We start from the raw sequence: 17,068 nt of genomic DNA on the forward strand, positions 1-17,068 counted from the left end.
TATTTTTGAGGCAGAGAGAGACAGAGCATGAATGGGAGAGGGTCAGAGAGAGGGAGACACAGAATCCGAAACAGGCTCCGGGCTCCGAGCTGTCAGCACAGGGGCCCGATGCGGGGCTCGAACTCATGGACCGCGAGATGGTGACCTGAGCCGAAGTCCGCGCTCAACCGACTGAGCCACCCAGGCGCCCCAAATCTGTTCATTTTAAACACCTCCTGTGGGAAGTCTACACGAGATACAATCAGCATATTTTTGTTGAGTCAAAAATAATACTGTGTTCTAGAAGGAAAATGTCAGCTAAATTCATTGCTTCACTTTTTTTAATATCTATTTTCCAGCCATTACGAATTGTTTTATTCTGTGTTTTTTTTAACTGAAGTCTGTATTTTTAAGTTTTATTTATTTAAATAATCTCTACACCCAGTGTGGGGCTCGAACTCACAATCTCGAGATGGAGCATTGCCCACTCTTCTGACTGAGCCAGCCAGGTGCCCCTAATTGAATTGTTTAAGTGTCATCAGTGTTTTCAAATTCTTTTGGGAAGTAGGTGAGCCTTAAATCCTAAAAAATGGAAAAACCTCTCTCTATATACCTCCTAAGTGGGTGACGAAGGCAGCATCTCTGTTTTGGTGTCATGGCTCATTGTTGTGGGCAAGGACTCTTGGAAAGTGAAGAGCTGGGACCAAGCTTATGAGGCATATGCCATATATATCAGGGATCCAGCCTCTTTCAGTTGCCTGATTTCAAAGTAATATTCCTAATGCATAGCTAATTGAAACTGGACAACTAATTCTTTTTGCTATGTCTCCTATTAAAAGGTAAATGCTCCCCGGAAAGCATTACTAGTTATTAGTCATTTACACCTTAGTGAGAATGAATTTGTAACATTTTCTTAAAATAAGTTAAGGAGATATTAATTAGTATGTTAAGAAAAACATTGATGCTAGCTAAAATCGTCTACCAAATTATAATTAGAAACAAGATAGTTTATAGAGTCCTTTCTTGATAGCAGATTTTGGTGTGTTAGAGATGGGGATTATACTGTTATATGTTACTCTTGTGTTCTATTTAGCATTATATCTATTTTTCCAATGACTGTATACTATTCCAGTGAATAACTTCACCAGAATTATCGTTCCTTTCTTCTACTGTTAGACAATTGCACCTATCCTATTGGTTTATAATATGAAAGATGCCTTTAGGTCTGGGAACTACCTTTTTATAAACGTCTTTGCTTCCTCATTTTCCTTTGGATTTTTTAATGTTGGGCTTTCCTTCTCTGAGATGTACCTGTACATACAAACACTAATCCTTGTCAACTGGCCCCCTTGCCTTTGCAAGATTAGCGGGCTGCAGGTTCAATGTCCTACATCACTGCTGTTCAACGTGTGGTCTGTGGACCAGTGCATGTCTGTGAACTGTTTGCTGCTGGTCTGCAACGAGACAAATACATCAACTGAGAGGAAGTGTCTAGATCTCAAAATGACATAGTGGTTTGACATTGCTACACCATCCAAGAAATGGTCAGAAGATTATCTTATAGGATATTGTGCAGGCTGGGTTCTGACTCTTATGTGGTGGGAATCTCTAAGCGTATGAGAACTCTGCATCGGTCCATGGCAAACTGGACAAAACAAATAAGCAAACAAACCAGTTCTTCACTTTGGACAGGCTGAGAATCAGAGTGGAGAATGCCAGCACACAGGATCTTGAAAGCTGCATAAACCCTCACAGAGCGGAGGACAACAGTCGGAAGACAGACTTGGTTCAAATCCCAGTTCTGCCTCCTGTTTAGCAGTTACTAAAATTACTAAAATTCTCTGTGCCTTGGTTTTCCCCATCTGTAAAAATAAGAATAAGGGTAGAATTAACTTCGTAATACGATCCCACAGACAAAGGACTTTGCACATTGCCTGGCATGCATTAAGTGCTTAATAAATGGAAGCCACCATCATTATGTCACTAAACAGCACACCAAGCAGAAGTCTGGGAAGGATTCCTTTATGCATTATTATTGCAAAACATACAGCTCTCGAGTGAACTCCCCCTTCCCGTACGCCTAACGGTGATCCAGCAGCTCTTGCGTTTATCCTCTACAGAGGGTGGGGTCACATCCCTTACAGGACAGCCTGGCTCAGAGCTGACAGACCAGGAAATCAGAGACCCTTCAGAACACTCACCTCTGCTCCTTCCCGCGCTGTCACTGACTCATCAAAAGCTCTGAGTGCTTATCTCACGACTGCCAGATGTCCCTCTGTTTGGGATTGTCCTGAATTTTACTGCCTTGTCCTGTTTGCAATCCCCACAGGGCACACAATGGCCCCGTGTTGGTCTGAGACCAGGTAGCAGCCATGTATCTGTGCCAGCACACCCGGATCCTGTGGGTCTCTAGTCCTGCTCCTACTGTTGACCCACTCACTACTTTGCAGGCTTAATGTAGCACTAGCACCAAAAGAGTGTCAGAGTTGAGGTTGAAGATCTGGATTTTTATCCTGACTCTGCCACTTATGATCTCTGAGCGCCAGCGTCCTCACCTGCAAAATGGGGCCGTAACACTAATCCTGCCATGCCGCTGTGGTGACTGAATGAGATAGCCCTTGAAACGTGTCCTGATGGATAATAAATGCAACTTTCCTCCCCTCCTTCCAAGGTTAGGTGACTTCTCTTTCCCCACTTTGTGCTGTGCTAAGTGTATAAGGCATCACACGAAGTGAATTTCCCACCAGAACATATGTTTATAAAGGCAAGGATTTGTCTGTTTTATTTATTGGTCTGCCCCCAAGTTTTAGAACAATGCCTGGGGCTAGTGGATGTTCAATTAGCACATGCTGAACAAATTAATTAAAGTGAATTATATAGTCATGCTTTTCTGCCGTCTCCTTTAGGATACTTTCAGCCCTGAGCAGCAGAAAACCCTGACTCAACTTGCTAAACCAGTAAGGACATCTATTATTTCATACAACCAGAAGTTTGAAAGGTTGGCGTGTTTGATGGCTGGCTAACATCATGCCTGGCCCAACTCCTTCTCATCTTTCTGTTCTGTCATTTTCAGGTTAGCTGATGTCACAGTCGTGAACGGCTGCTGTGGTTCCAGGCACCATATCTGGACACAGGGACATCCAACAGAAACGGAGGGAGCCTCTCTCTTCCTTGCATATCCTTTCACACAGAAGCCCAGAATCCCTGCAGTTGACATTTGCTCACCTGCACACCTAAATCAATCACTGGCTTGGATCAGGTTAGGATTAATCCTGAGCTTCGTGTGGGAGGGGTAGATACCCGAACAGATTCTGGCCATGCCACAAAAGAAGACCAGAGGGCAGCCAACTGTGTGGGATACACCTAGTCTTTGGAGGCTTAGGGAAATAAAAGGAATTATTGAGCAAAAATTAATTAAACAAGTGCCCAAACAAGTAAGTGTTTATGTTATATGCAAATTAAGGGCTGGGATAATAAGTGAAGAGAGAACTGCGTTCTGAGAGTTGGAGGAATGTGCTCTACCCAGCTTCTTGATTCAAGTACAAATACGTTTGTATTTGGTTGCCAACTGGCTATGTCAAAGAGGGTGCTTAAATGCAAGATGAAGTAGAAAAAGATATATTTTCCAGTGTTGCAATATCTCATGGATTAGGTTAGAGACTGGGAACCACTGTCCTTGCTGCAGTATAATCTCACTAATGCATCCTCAATTTTTTTTAAAAAATTTTTTTAACGTTTATTTATTTTTGAGACAGAGACAGAGCATGAACGGGGGAGGGTCAGAGAGACAGGGAGACACAGAATCTGAAACAGGCTCCAGGCTCTGAGCGGTCAGCACAGAGCCCGACGCGGGGCTCGAACTCATGGACCGCGAGATCATGACCTGAGCTGAAGTCGGACGCTTAGCCGACTGAACCACCCAGGCGCCCCTAATGCATCCTCAATTAATTCAAAACATGAACTAGTTCCCTTGGCCAGGCTAGTATTTACTCTGGCATTTTCAAGGGAGCAATGGTTTGCAATAGTCCAAGTAGAAGTATAGGGGATGTGTTAAATTATTTTTAATATTCTGGCATATGAAACCCCGTATGCAAATAATAATTATTTGTTTGTTTAAGCAGGTCCTTGGAGCCTTGGAACTCCAAGTCCTTGGAGTACTTGACACACTTAATGGCTTGTGGTTGAAGGCACAATAGGCGTTTGGAATGAACCAAACCAGTACTTTCTAAAACACTTTGTAATGCAAATTCTCTTAATTTGGCCACTGCCTTCCCTGCAGGTAGGTTGGATTTGGGAGGTTTTCTTGTGTCTTCAAAGTACCTCGGGCACTTAGGGGTAATCAGACTACCGGAAGTCGATTCTTATTTCTGCGGCTGCTACTGTGAACGTTGCTTTGAATCAGCTGTAGGTCCACACTTAGTGGAAGCTGTTTAGGGCACAGCAGCCAAGTGTAAAACACGGGTCAGCCAGACCACCCGTGTACAAGTGCCAGTTTGACAGCTTGTTGTCTGTGTGACGGCAGGTGAGTTCTATTATCTCTCCGTGTCTCGGTTTCCCCCCTTTTAAAATGGGAATAATAGTAGTACCTACCTAACAGTCTTGTGATGAATACACGAGTCAGTATATATAAAGTTCTTATAACAATGCTTGGTTTACAGAAAGTATTATAAATATGTTTGCTACTTATTGTCATATATTGACTATGTGAATGAATTCAGGACGACTACATCAAATCGTATCTATTGTGATTTAAAGGACATTTGACCAATTATAAGTCACTTTCTTTCTGGGTCCCTTAAAATGCAACATTTTCCTCCGTGCATGGGCAAATTTTGTCCAATGTGTCTCTCATAGGGCAGTCATATTATGGCTGGGTGATATTGGTTGCAACTGATTTTTCATAAAATTAACCACTCAAGTGCCTCTCAAGCAGTTTGCAATGATTTTATTCCCATGTATAGAGACGGGAATTCTCACTTTGGCCTCCCACTGAGCTGGACATAGTCAACATTGAATACACGCTTCCAGAATTGCGCTAAGATAAAAATTACTGTTTAGGTTCGAACCCAGTTGGCTTACTTTCATCATCTGCTTAGAGATTATCCTTACTTTGCCAGAGAGCCAGAAAAATAATTCATTGAATAGCAACCTGGTTTAAAGTAAAATTCTTCTGCATGAATTATCCTGATAGGGGTTAGAATGTGTATGAATTTGTCGATGAATTGAGTCATCCTGTTTGTCTTCATGGATCTGGGACTTTAATGTCCCGCTAAGGCTGTTGATCTAATAGGGGCATGTAAGTCACATGTTATTATTCATATAGTTCTGAGTGACCTGAAGCTTACGGGTATTGGAGAGATGCTTTGTATCCTGTATTCAAGCTGGGAATAAATGGAAAACAATTGACTTCTTGTCATTTCTGGAATTCTTTCTACCCGTCTACACAGCAAAGCATTGTCTCATCTTAGGTTCTAACTCAGTCTGCAAGAGGAAATCAGTCACACACACCACACCATTTATGTCTTCCCACACGGAACTTTCTGAGAAAAGCCAGGAGCTCCGGGTCTTAGGAAGATACTGAGATAGAGGTTCAGCCCACCTGGCTCTCTGGCTGTCTATGAACCAATCCTTTCATTGACCCTTTCCAGGGTGAATCTGAAAGCAGAATCTCCTCAAAGTTCTGCTCCTAAGTAATAGGGGCCCCAAAGTCTGATTCAATATTCTTATCTGTCGTAGACCTTTCATGCTTTCTTACGGTACTTATCACAAAATTAGTTGTCCCTGTGTTTATTCTCCTGAATATTTGCAGGGATGAATCAGAACTTTTTTATAATACATGACCAGCCCAGGGGAAAACGCAATTATTTTAAGAGCTAGCCAGGAATTCCTTTCAGGGAGGAGGCTGTCTACCACCTTAATGGGAGCTTTTGGCTAAGAAGATGAGGCCTCTGGAGATAGCCTGAACAGCCTGGAGCTAGACTAGGAGAGAGAAAATTGCTCTGTGGAAGAAGTTTACAGGAATTTGTGAATGGTGGAGAGCAGAGGAGAAAGAAGAGGGGAGAGAGACTAAGTAAGGGAGAAAGCAAGATGGCGGCATACGATGGACCTGATGAAAGACTTTTAAGGACATAGAAAGTCTGTTGCGCACAAATACTATTCCGCATGAATACTGTTTTTCTGTGGTGTTTTGACGGAAATCAAATGAAAGGGGTTACCTTCAGAATCTAAATTGGCATGAGGCAGCCATAAGATGTGAGAGATAGCGAGGTCAAGAATCCAGCCCAGAGAAGTCACTGGAGCTCTAGAGAAGTGAGTATAAAAATATAGGTTCTCCGGGATTCTCAGAAATCTAGGGGAGAGCATCAGACTTCCCACAGGATGTGGGGTGAACACTTGAGCCAGTTTTTAATTTAAATCTCAAAGGACAGAGCGACCTCGGCTGAACGCCTTGTTACATCTCTACCAGGGACAAAAGTGGTTTTCAGTTAAAGCATTTTTGCAATACTGCTATAGAGATGAATGAAACCTTAAAGTAAATTGTATGACTTATGTGTCTCATAAAAAGAAAAGCATATCAGTGGCATTTTAAAAAGTTATTTCAAAGGATTTCCTTATTCTAATGGATAGAGATTGTCTTTGGATAATATAAATATTCCAAGTGTTTAATGAAGTTATCTGAGACCATGTAGACCATTAATTAGAGTTCCGTAATTAGAATTATAGTTATAGAAGCTTCCTACCGCAAAATAGAGGGCAATATTTCAATATTTCAGGTTTACTGTGCTGTTAGAACACAGTACCTGATGCATTTTCATATACCATGGCTTTAATAATTCTTTCTAAATAACCATTTTGATAGATATTTAATAGTATTTTAATTAATGTCGGAGGAAAACGCATTTGTATTTGTGCTCGTTCCAGTCCTTCTTCTCTCCAAGGGAACAGTCTGTCTGCTTCCTGAGCACAGAGACACCCAAACCATTGATGACACAGAATCCAATCAGAAAAGCAGCATAAAGATGAAAGGTCTTACCAATGAGAAGTGAACTTGCTAAAGTACACCTTTCAATGAATTTGGACAAAACTGAAAAATGTTGTTGATATCAGATCCTTAGGCTGATTACTGAAGTGTTCGATTTTTCAGTATGTCAATTCATCACTGTCTCCCCGGTTATATTTAACACTTTCTCCTGTTTCCAGCGTGTCTGCTGAGACAGGCAATTGCTGTCACATGGTATCTGCCTCTCAGGAAGGTCAGTAGACTCTTTGGGGGGCCGCGGTTTCTGTCCCCCTGCCGCCTCGATTCTTTCTCAGGTAGCGCTAACAGCAGGTGGAGCCTCAATGTCTTGCAGGATCTAAAATATTAATAAGATCAGGGCTTTTATCCTTCAAACAGGTTAGCCTTTCCTTTTAGAGCCTCTGCAAAAATGTCTGATCTGTTAATTTATAACACTGGCTCTCCAGGAAGACCTGCCACCACTTAGAGATACCGAAACACCACTTTGTACCAGGGGCCTTCCTTTTCGTTTTGTGCAAGTGCTCGTTCACCTTTTAAATCACTCATTTTTCAGAGACACTTGAATGAGTCTAATTCCATTTTGAGATGAGAGGTCTTGGGGTGCGTTTTAATAAATAGTTGATGGGAATGCTGGCCCTGGGGGTCATTCTTATTTGCAAAATTAGGGATGGCGTCTCTGAGGCAGGCTTGACTTTCTGGAAGAAGCAGTGTTTATAAATGCACGCAGTACTCAGGTGCAGGGTTTGCTCTCCTTTCCAGAACATGGTGGTGATCCACGGTTTTATTTTTAGAAGCACTGATTAAATTGCAGAGCACTGCTGTGTGGTACCAATTAACCATTGTGTATTCAATGGTGGGGTTTTTTTTTTTTTTTTTTATTTGTGGAAAGCAAAATTCTCTTTTTGCATATATGCTGCAGAAAATATATATATGGTGTGCAATTCAGGTCTTTTTAAGAGACACTGATGGCATTAGTTTAGCTATCCCACTCTAGTCGGGCAATGAGCATCAATTTTGTTAATTAAGAATTTTAGGCTCTGTAAATTCATAGTACAATTACAATTTACCTCGTTTGGAAGAGGGTCTTTACCCCATGTCACCATTAGCAGAATGTCCACTTTTATCATCTGCTGACCATTTCAAAGGCAGAGGAATTTTAGAGGAAGAGTCACCGTTTCTTCTTCCGCATTGAAATTTCTCATTAAATGTCAATTGTTGGTCAGCAGAATGGAACCATGAAGACTTTTGACTTAAATCAATCTCCCTCTGTCTGTCTGTCTCTCTCTCTCTCTCTTTCTTTCTTTCCCTCCCTTTTTCTTCCTCCCTCCATCTCTCTCTCCCTTTCTTTCCTCCTTCCTTCCTCCCTCTCCTTTTCCCTCTCTTTCTCTCTCTCTCCCTCCCTCCCTCTCTTCTTTCCTTCCTTCCTTCCTTCCTTCCTTCCTTCCTTCCTTCCTTCTTTTCTCTCTCTCTTTCTCTCCTGAAAAAGCCAATTCATCAGGTAGGAAAGGACTGCCTTTTGCAGTCTCAGGTCCTGCCAGAGACAAATGACTGTAAAAATTTAAAATCAATCATTAACAGATTAGCTGTTGGTCCAAAGTAAATAGCAATCAGCTTATTAGGCATCAGGCAGAGTGAGATAAAGGGGAAGAAGTATTGAAAATGAGGATGTTGTCTGGGGCTCTGCTCGCGGGCCGCACACAAGGAAGCTGCTTCTTTGTGACTCTAATTACAAATGGAAAACAAGGTAGTTGGCTGAATAAGTTGAGTCCCTGGTTGTGTTAAACAGAGTCCCGTGGTTTTCTGTTCTGTGTCATGGCTTTATTCACCTTGATTAGCATGGAAGTTGGCTGTGCTCCTGGTTGTTTTCCTTTTTTGTCTTCTAAGCAAGATCTGTCAACTGCTGTGCAGTTGACTCTGCAAAACAGCCCAGAAATTGTGGCTGAGACTCTTTAGTTTCAGGAACCGGACCTTTCTCACCCCTTTGCACATTTAGTTCAAATCTCATTATTGGTTGGGTTGAACTTGGGAAGCAAAGGGATGGTTCATGTTCACGAGCTGCTTCCCTTCCAGCTTCAGGTGGATGAGCCACCATTCGGCGAATGCCACGGTAATAATGTTGCAAGCAAGATCCACCAATGGACTCTAAGATCAGCAGGTGAAGGTTTGAGAAGAAAGGATATTTGTATAATCGCAAAGTGTCTTTCTCAAGATTTTATTAATTATATAGGAAAAACAGTAACTCGACAGTGGTAAAATCCAGCAGATACTCCCTTCCACCGAGTGATTAAGTAATAAGTGATCGCTAGTAATAAGACAGTTCCCCCCACCCCCCTATTCCCATGATGCACTGAGAAGGAGCCAACATTGTTTTTGTGGTATTCTTACTAAAAATGCATAACCTCATTCCAAATATTTATAAACATCAGGCAAATCCATTCTTTAAAAATTTTTTTAGTGTTTATTTTTGAGAGAGAGAGAGAGAGAGAGAGTGAGCGAGCCAGGGAGGGGCAGAGAGGGAGGGAGATACAGAATCCAAAGCAGGCTCCAGGCTCTGAGCTATTAGCACAGAGCCCAGCACAGGGCTCGAACTCACCAACCATGACATCATGACCTGAGCTGAAGTTGGACGCTCAACTGATTGAGCTACCCAGGTGTCCCATGTTCTGAAAAATAACTGACCAGCAATCTTTAAAGTGTCAAGGACATGAATGTCAAGGAAGACTAAGGAATTGTCATGGATTTGAAGACACTAAGGAGACAAAACATTGTGGGTGGGATTCTGGACTGGGTCCCAGAACAGAAAAAGGACATTAGTAGAAAAACTGATGAAATCCAAAGAAATGTTAGTACTGGGTGAAGGGAATATGGGAACTGTCTGTACTAGTTTTGCAAATTTTCTGTAGGTCTAAAGTTATTTCAAAATAAAAAACTGAAAAAAGAAAAAAGAAAGATAAAGAAAAACAAGACACGATGCTCTGAGTGAAAAAATAAATAAATAAAAGGTGTGAGATCCAAAAGCTGCCACTGTAAAACCCAGCTGGTAGCCCGTGCAGGTTTTAGGTTTTGTTCACACCTTGTGCTTTATTTTAGCCAAAGCTGGAGTAGACCGTTGCTTTCAATGGGAAAAAATAAAACAAAACTCTTTGTGTGGGGCCCTTCCTCACAGTCTCTTGTGAATAGCACAATAAGATTATCGTTTGTTGATGAGTGCGTTCGCTAAAGGTCGGCAAGGACCATCCCAGCTCGTGGAGTGTTGCATTCTGAAATTTGTGTGACTTGAATTTCCAGTTTGTGTGGATTGTATTATGTCGTCCGTTCTCAAGGGTCTGCAGGCTGGCTGGGGCTGGCTCTGCTTCAGTGTGTGGGTCCGGGTCGGCTCTGACTTGGGCCAAGGGACTAATTGGGACGTAATCTTCTCAGAGTGGTGGTAGAAGGGTAAGAAGGCAAGTCCCACCACGCAAGCACATTTCAAACCTCAGCCTGTGGCCCATCTAACACTTCGCGGTCAAAGCCATTCACGTGGTCATGCCCAAAGTCAGAGTGGGGAGCTACACTCCTCGCATGGAGGTTACAGGGATAAAATACATGTATTTTTTAAGTTTATTTATTTATTTTGAGAGAGAGAGAGAGAGAGAGAGAGAGAGAGAGAGAGAGAGAGGCAGAGAGAGAGAGAGAGGGAGAGCAAAAGAATCCCAAGCAGGCTCAGCCCTGCCAGTGCAGAGCCTGATGCCGATGCTCAGACTCGCAAACCATGACCTGAGGCGAAATCAAGAGTCAGATACTTAATTGCCCCCAAGTACCTATTTTTGATACTATATCTAATCAATTTCTGGCCTTTGCCGCTTCCACCACGTGGCTACTTCTGGCCTGCTCCACAGAGCCTTCCTCCTTTGCTTCAGTGTGGCTCCTGAAAGATGGACCTGCTCCCACTGATGGGATCAGTTTTCATGGGTACTGTGACTGCTCGGGGGTTTCTCGGAAGTGAGTTCCAGAACATTGTTGCTTGAGCGCTTTGGTGTTAAAGGTATGCATGGAGGTCCTCTTCTCGGTTCCTACCCAGGTATGTAGATACCATCAGGTCAGCTGGGGCAGGTGGGTCTAGGAACCTGGCCCCATCCGTTACCCAGGATCACCACTCCTACGTGGCTCCCTTGCCCCCTTCACAGACTGGCTTGCCCTGCCAGACCCCAGCCCACACGGTAAGGAAGTTCTTTCCCGCCATCTCTCCACCCTCCCCCTCAACCTGGCTTCTCTCATGCCCTCCCTTCTCAAGACAGGCACAAAACTGACCAACAGTTCACGTTTGTTGACTCGTTGGTTTAGGTTTCTCCAGGAGGTTCCTTGCTTCACCCAGATCAGTGGGTGCAGTTAGTGACTTGTCAGGAGACCTAGTCCTCTGTCCCAGAATTCTAGTGTCTTGAACCACAGAGACCATCTTATTTATCTTCCACCCGCTGCGGTGAGTTACGTGTGACCCCATATAACTTCAGTTATCAAAAGGCATTTGTTCAAAGGAGCTAAACTTCTGAGTCTTTCATGTTCTGACCCAACCTTATTTCCTCTGATTCTCCAGTGTTTTCTGTTCACTGGATCTGGCCACTTTTCTCATTGGTCCAAGGTCACAGTGTTAACTGGTAACCATGGTCTAGACTTCTCACTTCCTGAGGAGCCCTTCCTCTCCTGTCCTCCAAGCAAATCCTGCCTGCCCCTCAGGGCTCAGATGGAATTCACCTACTGTGTGAAACTTTGCCTGCTGTTCCTGTCTTAGGGGGGTTCTCCATTGTTCTAGGCTCTGAAGCACACACAGTTTCAACTACAACTTGACCTTTAGTAGTTCTTTTGTTTTCGTAACTGCATACATAATGTAACAACATAAATTATCTTAACTAACTAGTTAGATTATAACCTTATTGTGGTCAGAGGCCCCCAACACTTGTTCTGTATCCTCCCTGGCCAGGAAGAGGATTTTAAGCACAAAGTAGGAATTCAAGACATTCACAACCAGCTGCAAAATGTAAATCACAAAATAAATCCTTTGCTTTCTCCTAAAATAACAGACAAAAGCTAACAAGGAAAGTGAATCAAGAAAGATCAGGCAAAATAACTTCAGTGTGGATATACAATATTTTAAAAGAAATAGTAATTGAATTAGGAAGAAAATGGGTACTTTGAAGAGGAAAAGGACATTCTTCACAAAGAAAAACTTATTGTGGATTTATTTTTCTCAGATGATGAATCAATACTAACTATTCCAAACTCTTATCTAAATGTAATAATAGGTTCTGTTTCCCCAGTATTTTGTAGCTGAGGGAGGGCAGACATCATTTATCTCTCTCCATGTTATAGGAAGATAAGAAACCGAGGGTCACAGCATGTATATGCTTTGCTCAGCATCTCAGCTGCTAAATGACAAAACCGGGTCTAAGTTGTCTTCTGGCTCTAGGACCAGGGTTCTTCCCCCCCACCCACCTCTGCCACAAATCCCTGCTCCTTGAGGATGAGTCCCTTCTTTCTTTCACTCTCCCAGGATAATTGTATAGCTCTGGTAAAAGATCTATCACGATGAAGATGAATTGAGCTATCTGGTAAACATTTTAGGGAAAGAGAGGAGCTATGTTGGAATGTGAGTGGATTGTAGTGTTGGTGACCACCTGGCATTTTAACTGATGACATAATTACTTCTCATAACACAGAGCACCAATCATGGGGTGATGGTAATGGACAGAGGCTCTTAAGTAGTTACAGGTATGGATAAAAGCGACCACCCTTCATTAATAAAGGCGGGTGCTGGAATCTGCATGTCACTGGTAGCTGGGATGATATTAGGGTGGTAAGTTTTTGGCCCAGTCTGACATTCAGGTCCTCTATCACATCTGTGATCTGCCTTTCTGGCCCTTTCTTCCCCTACTTCCCTTTACTTAGCTTACCACCCAGCTCACCTGAGATATCCAGGACTCTCCAAACACAGTCCCTCCTTTATTCCTGTCTCCCTGAGTTTACACACCTCCTGTCACTTTCTGCCCTATGATCCAGCTCAAAGGCTACTTTTTCCAGAAAGCCGCCCTGCTTCCCTGGCAGGAAGTGGGTTCCCCTGCTTCTAAACCCCCGAGTGCTTTCTTTCCCTGCACTTCTCTGATGGCCATTGCCATGTACTATCTTTGTTACGGTGTCGGTTTCTTTCTCCTTTGTGAGTGCAAAATCTTAAAAGAAGGTTTATCAGAGCTTAGCAAAGTGCTGGGCACTTGGCAACCCTCGGTGTAAACACTGCTTAGGAAAGTGACAGAATGAGCAAATGAATGGATGTCTTATGTAGCCTGCCAAATTTTTTAATGCAAAATTTTCATATTATCAGTAGAATCACTATTCTCTTTTTAGGATATGAAAAAAATATCATTTCACCCAAGATATGTGCTTTATCCGTCTCTCCAAAAACTGTCCTACGTTAGCAGTTAAGAACAGCTTATGGGGGGCGTCTGGGTGGCTCAGTTACTTAAGCTTCCGACTCTTGATCTCAGCTCAGGTCTTGATCTCAGGGTCGTGAGTTCAAGCCCCACATTGGGCTCCACGTTGGGTGTGAAGTCTACTTACAAGAAAGAAAAGAACAAGAAGAACATCAGAAAGAAGGGGGAAATTAACCAAACTGAGGGATACATTTACTAAGCACTGCCATTAAATAAAATGCCCTGCCATTATATCTGAAAGCTCATTAGCATAGAAATGGGATTTTTAAAACACTGGGTTTTGTACTTGTTTCTCATGGATATTTACATTTACTTATTTAAACAGTTGCACCAAATATAGACGTGACTTAGGGTTGAAGATCCTGTTCCCTCCCTTTCGAAAGACTTCCTCCTACATAGGGAGTGTATCTATCTATGTTCTACAGTGTGCTGACATTAGAACAGCCTTGTCCAATAGAACTTTCTAAGATGATGGAGACGTTCTATGTCTGCGTGTCCAGGGCGTGTCCAGGATGGCACCACTAGCCACGTGTGGCCACTAAGCCCTTGAAATGTGCCAGAGTGGCTCAGGAACTGAATCCCAAATTTTATTTAAATTACTTTAAATTAATTAGTGTAAGTGTAAATAGCCACACGTGGCTAGTGGCTACTATATTGGACAAGTCAGATTTAGGGCCTCCAACATGTAGCTGGAACCCATGAACCGCGAGTTCATGACCTGAGCTGAAGTCAGATGCTTAACAGACTGAACCACCCAGGCGCCCCGCCCCCCCACATGTTTCTGAGTTCAGTTTTCCTTTGTCCAGCTTTTTATTTAAAGACCACATGCCTTTAAATAAAGGGGTCCTGCCAGTCCTGTCTATGCTGTTGTCAAAATTATCGTTGACAGCTTCTTTACTTCTCCACGAAGATGAGGAGTCGGCTGGGGATAACTATTACTAAGTAGAGATTTCCCTGTAAATTACTGATATCCGAATGGGATACCTTCCACCACAGTGATCTTGTTCACAAGCACAGCTTTGTTGGGAGAGACTTTTGTTTTGGTGATGAGTTGCTACCATTTTGTTCTATGGGGTCGAGAGCGTCTATTTTCATTTTGGAACTGGTGCCATCCCTGCCTGAACTTGTTGGATGTTCTGAAGCAAAAGAACTACTTGCTTGCTCCTCTCCGAAAAATTCTTGTTAATGAGGCCCACGCAGGTGAGCAAGGCGTTCAAGTGAAGAAAAAAAAAATCCACAAAACAAAAATAAATCCACTCTATGAGGAAGTGAGGCTGGGAAACAAGGCATACTTGTTTTGGGCGGGGGACTTGGGGGGAGCCTTGGAGCATCTCATAGAAGCTTTATTCTCATGCATAAAGATGGAGATTAGAATGAAAAAAATAAGAATTTGGTTTAGAGCGGCAAGTTTATATCTGTGCTGTTTCCTGACCCTTTAGCAGAAAGCCGGCCATTTCCCTGGAAGCGCGGTGGCGTCATTTCAGGGCCCTTCGGTGCAGGAGTAACATCCAGCAGCCCTCCTGCCCTCACCTTCAGAGGCCACCCCACCCGCACCCCAGCCTCAACTTGCCACAAGCAGGGGCACCATTAATGGCCCTGCAACATCCAGGGGGACCGCATTGTAGCAGTCGTTCATTTTTTTTGGGGGGGGGGGGAGGGGTGGTAATTACCAGCACATGATTATTTTATTTTGTCTGAATTATTTACAATGGGAGGAAGCAGTTTGGAGGGGAGGGGATGTGAAAGAGCGCGTTCAACTCCGCTCGCTCGCATTGATTCTACCCAGAGCGAGAAGAGCAAACCTATTAAGAAGAAAAATCACTTCCTTTTCTTCTTCTCTTTCCTCTCCTACCCCCCCCCCCCCCCCCCCAGGTCTTAGAAATAAATAAATAATGCAGAGTGAAGTCCTGGTGGCTGCAGGGAGGGGACGGCCACTGGGGACTGGTTCCCATGACCGCAGGTGAGCTCTCGGCCTCTTCCGTTCCCTCCCCCCGCGCCGCATCTTGCGTGTTGGTGGATAATGAGCATCGCGTATGGATTTAAATCCCATTGAGAGGATGTTCTGTTATGGAACCTGTAATCAGGCCAGTTGGGCTTTAACCCTATAGATGCCATTCCCTTGTTTTTACACTTAAGAGTTACGGTCTGGGACTTCCAAAAGAACTCGCAGATGGTGAATACAGGCAAACACAGGGCACGAGGGCCCCTTTGGGGGTAAAACAGAATGGAAGCCGCCAGAAGGAAGCAGGGTGACTAGAACCGTTGGCCAGTGGGATCCGTGGTGGTTTCGTGCTTCCACTGCTAGGTAGAGTCATGTCTGTGAGAAGAGGTGCTATATCTTTGGGGCAGGATACTGCATTCTTATATGAAGAAAACAGACAGATATGTAAATAGAGGAGACTGCCCCTCAGACCTGACTCTACTGCATATCTTTAAACAGAAATATCTGCAAAGCAGTGCCCTGGCATAACTGAAGAGAAGGAACCAGCACCTTCTAAATTCCTGCTGCCACCAATGTGTGTGGGTGAGCCACCTGAGGGAAAAGGGATGGGGCCCTAAGCAAAGTAGTGGCTTTGTTCAGATTTTCTTCATTGAAGAACTTTTTCTTTCTTTCTTTCTTTTTAAATACATTTTTTTAATGCTTATTTATTTTTGAGAGAGAGAGACACACACACACAGAGGATGAGCAGGGGAGGGGCAGAGAGAGTGGGAGACATAGAATCCGAAGCAGGGTCCAGGCTCTGAGCTGTCAGCACAGAGCCTAATGTGGGGCTGGAACCCTTGAACCATGACATCATGACTTGAGCTGAGGTCGGATGCTTAACCGACTGAGCCACCCTGGAGCCCTGAACTTTTTTTTTTTAAGTTTATTTATTTTGACACAGAGAGAGAGAGAGAGAGAGAGAGAGAGAGAGAGAGAAAAGAGTGCATCGTCAGCATGGGCCTGACGTGGGGCTTGAACCTACGAACTGTGAGATCATGACTTGAGCTGAAACCAGGAGTCAGACCCTTAAGCAACTGAGCGCCCCTTCTTTTAAGAACTTTTGAATAAAATGTTAAATTACCTTCAAATTCGTAATACATATGCATTAGAAGATTTTGAGATAGAACGAATGTCTATGCATCCACCCCCTCCAAATTAAGAAATAGAGTACATTATATTTCTTCCACTGAGGCTCCAAAACACCCTTTTTACTCCCAGAGGTAACCACTATCATAATTTTATGCATATAATGCTCCCAATATGCATATAACTATTTGTATGTTGATGATGTGATTTTTTTTCTATTATGGCTTTGTTTTCAAGTTCTGCTTATTTAAACTTCTCTCATGCTTCTGCTTTTTGGAAACAAATTTTCTGGGTTGGAACTATATGTAAATGGAACTGGACTGTTATATACTTCTATGAATTGTTTTTTCACCCAGTATTATATTTGTGAGATTTGTCTAAGTTGATACCTATAACATGCTTTCTTCATACTCTATTATTATTCTGTTATTCTGTTGTGTGAATACTCTAAGACTTATTTTATCCATCCTTTTTTAAATGTTTGTTTGTTTATTTATGTTTATTTATTTTTGAGAGAGAGAGAGAGACAGAGTGAGAGCC

This window comes from Panthera tigris, chromosome A2 (genome assembly GCF_018350195.1).
Source record: "Panthera tigris isolate Pti1 chromosome A2, P.tigris_Pti1_mat1.1, whole genome shotgun sequence".
Classification (NCBI taxonomy): Eukaryota; Metazoa; Chordata; class Mammalia; order Carnivora; family Felidae; genus Panthera; species Panthera tigris.